Raw genomic sequence first — 5,642 nt, forward strand, 5'->3', positions numbered from 1 at the left:
TTTGGAGGCTGAAAGGCAGCAGCGTGCGGACTCCAAAGAGACAGGGTCTGGAATCGAACTCAGGACGCCCACAAAGGAATCCAGGGCTGAGTCCATGCCCGCCCCCAAAGGCATCATAATTATGTAAAATAGCACTTTTCCCATATATGGTACTTAATATCTGTCCTTCTGGCGGGACGACATGAGTCTGAGAGAACAGCTCGCGGGGCGGGGTGTCAGAGTTCCAGACCTTCCCAGTCCGCTCCCGCCCGGCCTCGCCCACCCCAGGCAAGGCACCAAAACCCCGGCCCGGAGCCCTCCGCGCCCCTAGTCGCCGCCTCCTGATTGGATTCCCCCTGTGTCAATCGCTGTCCTAGAACCCGGCTGTCCGTTGGACCCGCCCCAGGGGGCGGGGCTCCCGCCTAGGAAGCGCGGGGGAAGGTGGAGAGGGTGAAGGTGGGGGCGAAAGAGGAGGATGAATCTCCGCCCCTCTGGCCGCAGAGGCTCCGCCCACCCCCGTTCCCACAGGCCAACATGTCTGCCCATCAAGACCAGGCGCGGTCTGCAGTGGGTGAAGCAGGAAGGGAGGCGGGATTGTTTCCCAGGCTCCGCCCCGGAGCCGGCTCCCGGCTGGGAATGGGCCCGCGGCTGCGAGGGCGGGGCGGGAAGGCGGTGAAAAGCCCAGCTGGGTGCGGTGAGGCGCGCAGATCACCGCGGTTCCTGGGCAGGGCACGGAAGTCTGAGCGAGGCTGACCTGCTGCAGCTCCCGCCTCGTGCACTTGCCCCACCCGGCCGCCGCCCGAGCGCTCGAGAAAGTCGTCTCAGGAGAAGCAGCGCCTGTTTCCCGGGCAGATCCAGGTTCAGGTGAGCGAGCCCCACCGCGGTCCCGCCCCGGGCAGGCGGGCGGGGGCGAGACGCGCGGCCGCCGGGTAGACTTGTGGTTCTCGGCCTCGGTGCGGCCCGCCACCCGCGTGGGCGGGCGCGAACGCCGGCGACCGGGCCCGGCGCCGCATCCTGCCCAGGGGCACCAGGACCCCCGCGCTGGCGCTTGGGGAGGGCGCCGCCGGCTGCGAGGCCTCGGGGTGCAGGGGCGGCCCCGGGATCCGGCGCTCCCCGACGACCCCCTGTGCCCCCCGACGCGTTCCCGGGACTGGGCACCGGAGCCGACCTCCGCCTGCCGCTGGGGCACGCGCCCCGCCCTCGCCTCGCCTCGCCCAGGCCCGACTCGGGCAAACTTTTTAACCCCTTCTGGAGCCGCGTCCCGGGGCCGCACGGGTTGGGAGCCCGGGGCAGCCGCTCCCGTGGAAGTTCCCCGGGTCGGAGGCACGGAGGTAACGGGCAGCGGGCACCGTTTGGCAGCTGTCAGGGCGTCCTCCTGAGTCAGAGCCGGCCCGTCCCGCCGCAGACTTTGCACCCGGCCGGGTTTCCGCCTCCGCGGCCGACTTCCTCATTCGCCCGCTGCGGTCGGGCCGGCCGGGGAGGGCCCGGGGGAAGGTGCGGGGGCTGCCGGACAAGGGGGACCCGGCGGGGACCCGGGCGCGACGCCGGAAGGGCCACCCCAGCTCCTGCTCTAGCCCTCGGCCTCCGAGGTCTGTTCCCCCCGGGAGGAAGGCCCGGAACGCAGCAGCCGTCGGGGCCGCCCAGGCGTGCACCTGATTCCACCGACCCGGGGGCCGTCCCGCCCGGGCGGGGCGCGGGGGCAGCTGGCTCTGCAGTTACCACCAGGCCTGGGCGATTGCTTCTTTTGTGTTTGAGCCAGATCGGAGTTTTCGATTCTCCACTCCCCGCACCCGCTTCCCTGTGCTGGGGTCCTCATCCCATCCTGTTCTGGGGCCACGCCCAGGAGACAGGACCGCAGCACCCCTATTCCTGCTGGGAAGCCCCGCTGTTTCAGACTGAGATGGAGCACCCCCATCACTAGCTTGCCGCCGTCCTGAGGTGGAGGGGTGGGCAGGGTGAGCGCGCGGCCCCACCCAGCCGGTGTGGGGAGGAGACTCCGAGGAAAGCCCCAGGTCTTGGAGACTGGCGGCTCTCTCCACTGGGCAGTTGAGAGGCCCAGCCACTTCTCGGTTCACTGCGCCCTTTTCCGGGTTTAACAGGATTTCAAAGTAACTGTTGAGTAACTGGAAAGGGAAGAGAGCCTTAGCTCCTTCTCCACGCAGGGCAACACTGTGGCCATTCTAACTCCACTGTCTGGGCCAGCGCTCATCACCTCACCTGATGGCTTAGGAGTCCCTTTTTGGGTAAGGAGGGAGGCCTGTTGAGACAATCACTCAATTAATAATAGGTTGTATACAAGGCTGCTATGTGGGGGGAAGGGGACACAGATGTGTAATTGAACAAATGTTTAACTGGCCTTTCTGTGCCAGGGACTCTGCCAGGTGGTGGGGGGTGGGAGGTTGAGTAAGACCCGGCCCGTGCCCATGGGCAGTTAGAGGAGAACTGAGACAAATCCGTAGATGAGTCTAACGTGAGGTGGAGATGACAGGGACCCCGGAAAGGTACCATGAGTCATGGGGATTGGGAGAAGGGGGCCCTGCCTCTGCCCTTGGGGAGTTTACAGTCCTAAAGGGGAAAGTGGCAGAGCGAGTGAAATACAAAGGCAGCCTGTGATGTGTTTCCCAACCATGCCATAGACAAAGGACTCGAGGAATTTCAAGGCTGAGAGGGGCCACTTCTCTGGGACAAGGAGGAAGTTGCTATGAGGGAGAAGCACATTGCAGGTTTGGCAAACTGAGGCAAGCACGCGGTGTTAGAAAGTGAGGAGCCTCTTAGTGGGTAATTGGGGGGTAATTAAAAACATGGAGAGATTGCTTAGTGTCATTTGAGAACCACTGTGCCCTCCATGACTGTGGGGTGACACCAAAGGGCTTCAGTCTTCACACTCAGCAAGCCCTGGCAGCACAGGTGGGCAGATCTAGGTGTCTGGAGAGCCGGGCGTTGGCAGACTCTGGGGAGTTCTCCGGCCCTGGAGAGAAGAGCGGCATTCTGTGGGGCTGCTCATCTGAAAGGTCCAGGAGGGTAGGGGAGAGGGAGGATCAGGGCCCTGGCTTTCTTGCTTTTATTTTTAAACTTTTTAACCTAAGGGGTTGGAGATGGGACAACTTCTCTCTTGTAGGATGAAGGACGCATGTTAATCACAGCCTGTCTTTTGCCCGCTCTTGCTCCAGAAAAAACAAAACAAGGATCTGTTAGCTCTTTAAAAGAAGAAACACACTCACAAATGCAGCATTGTTGTGTAGCCTGGTAGGGTATTGCTAGAAACCAGGCTGGCTGTGCTTCCTCGACTTCCTCTTCTAGCTAATCCTTCAGGAAAGTGCTTAAGACACCCCTTACCAGCTTGACATCTTTATTTCAAAAGGAGCTGAGGGGCTGGCTGTTGTTTTCCTCCGAGCCTGGCCCTACCCTTCTCTTGAAGGGGGAGAAAGAGAAACCCAATGCAAAGGAAAAAAAAAAAATCTGTGTCTTGACAGCTTCCTCCTAAGCATCATGTTCCAAAAATATTTAGAATAACAAAATCTGTGTGTCATCTTAATTAAACAAACGACCTAATTTACTGAGCATAAAACAGCATCTCTGCCTGCTGGGGCAGGAAGTGCATTTCCCTTTGTGCAGCCCCAGAGAGTCACTGCCTCTCAGTCTTAACCCTTGATGTGCTGAGACCCTGGGTGGGAGTCCTCTGCTGACAAAAGAATGCAGCCCTGGTAGTGCTGCTCCTGTGGCCTACTGAATCCCATTGTTAGGACTGGGAAGAGTGGGGTAGTGGAGAGAACATGAGCTTTGGAAACAGGCAGAGTTCAAATCCTGACCCTGCCACTTACTAGCTTTGTGACCTTTGGCGAGTCTTATAGCCTCATTGCCCCAATGTGCTCATGTGTAATATGGGAATCAAGATACTACTCTGCGGGGTTAGATGTGTTAACTGAAAGAAATAAGGTATGTACAAGGCCTAAAATGTACTGGCTGTATGTATAACATATGTGTAATATACATGTAACACATATAACATGTAATATCCAATAAATGTGTATATGTATATGTGTCTATAACATGTATATGTATATATTAATATATGCATATATTATATATAAATGTAATGTATATAATAAATATATATGTGTGTGTGTGTGTATATATATGTTTTGTTTGTTTGTTTGTTTGTTTTTTTGAGAAAGAGTCTTGCTCTATTGCCCAGGCTGCAGTGCAATGGTGGGACTTCAGCTCACTGCAACCTCCTCCTCCCAGGTTTTAGCAATTCTCCTGTCTCAGCCTCCTGAGTAGCTGGGATTACAGGTGCCCAGCATCACACCCTGCTAATTCTTTGTTTTTAGCAGAGATGAGGTTTCACCATGTTGGCCAGGCTCGTCTTGATCTTCTGACCTCAGGTGATCCACCTACCTCCTCCTCCCACAGTGCTGGAATTACAGGCCTGAGCCACCATGCCTGGCTTGTATATGTTTTGTTTTGTTTTGTTTTTTTTTTTTGAGACGGAGTCTCTGTTGCCTAGGCTAGAGTGCAGTGGCACAATCTCAGTTCACTGCAACCTCTGTCCCCCAGGTTCAAGGGATTCTTCTGCCTCAGCCTTCTGAGTACCCAAGCAGCTGGGATTGCAGGTGCCTGCCACCACACCCAGCTAATTTTTGTATTTTTAATAGAGATGGTGTTTTGCCATGTTGGCCAGGCTGGTCTTGAGCTTCTGACATCAAATGATCCACCCACTTCGGCCTCCCAAAGTGCTAGAATTACAGGCGTGAGCCACCATGCCCGCTCCCCTACCCTTTCTATTTTTTGAGACAGGGTCTTACTCTGTCACCCAGGCTGGAGTGTGTGGCACAATCTCGGCTCACTGCAACCTCTGCCTCCTGGGTTTAAGCAGTTCTTACGCCTCAGCCTCCTGAATAGCTGGGACTACAGGCGCTTGCCACCACCCCTGGCTAATTTTTTTGTATTTTTAGTAGAGACGGTGTTTTACCATGTTGGCCAGGCTTGTCTCAAAACTCCTGACCTCAGGTGATCCACCCATCTGGGCTCCCAAACTGTTGGGATTATGAGTGTGAGCCACGGCACCTGCCTCCCCACCCCCCACCTTTTCTTTTTGTTTTAAATATAATTGATCAGTCTTAACTCCCTGGGTTATCAGGTTGAAGGGGTGGGGGTGAGGGTGGGGGATCGATTGTTTTCCTGGCTTCTAGCTTGGTGTTCTTTCTATCCCTATGCAGTACAAGGCATGCGTGTATTGTGCTTGTGGACTATGATGCCCAAGTGGTGAATACGCAGGTGGCTATGAGGCCCATCTACTGACACTTTTGGATGTGCTTGGTGATGAACTTGTGCTGAGTAACCTCTTCACAGGGCCCTGGCTGGGCCAGAAGGTGTGCAGACTGTGGTTTTAGTTCAAACACATGGTTTCCCGTGGTCTAGGAGATAGCCAAAGGGTGATACAGGAAGAGGACTGCACTTGGATGACTGGAGACCTTGCTTCCAACTCTGGCTCTGGGCAAGGGAAGGTTTGATTCCCTTTTTGTTTTTGATTTTGTTTTGAAGCAGGTCTTGCTCTGTTGTCCCGGCTGTAGTGCAGTAGCGTGATCATAGCTCACTGCAGCCTTCAATTCCTGGGCTCAAGCAGTTCTCCTGCCTCAGCCTCCTGAGTTGCTGGGATTACA

At 56.2% G+C, this 5,642-nt stretch overlaps 1 protein-coding gene across 8 annotated transcripts in view; it reads left to right on the forward strand.

Moving 5' to 3' along the window:
• Positions 1–587: 587 nt before the first annotated feature.
• Positions 588–5,642, forward strand: part of MYH9 (myosin heavy chain 9) — a 116,717-nt gene continuing 111,662 nt past the window's right edge. For 6 of the 8 annotated variants that reach the window (XR_005198417.1, XM_037735077.1, XM_037735082.1 and 3 more), the window contains exon 1: positions 588–843. The gene's annotated coding sequence lies outside the window, so the exon portion shown is untranslated. The remainder of the gene's footprint in view (positions 844–5,642) is intronic. The other 2 variants (XM_017519020.2, XM_017519019.2) reach the window with 2 other exon arrangements.

Source organism: Cebus imitator, unplaced genomic scaffold (assembly GCF_001604975.1).
Source record: "Cebus imitator isolate Cc_AM_T3 unplaced genomic scaffold, Cebus_imitator-1.0 Scaffold722, whole genome shotgun sequence".
NCBI lineage: Eukaryota > Metazoa > Chordata > Mammalia > Primates > Cebidae > Cebus > Cebus imitator.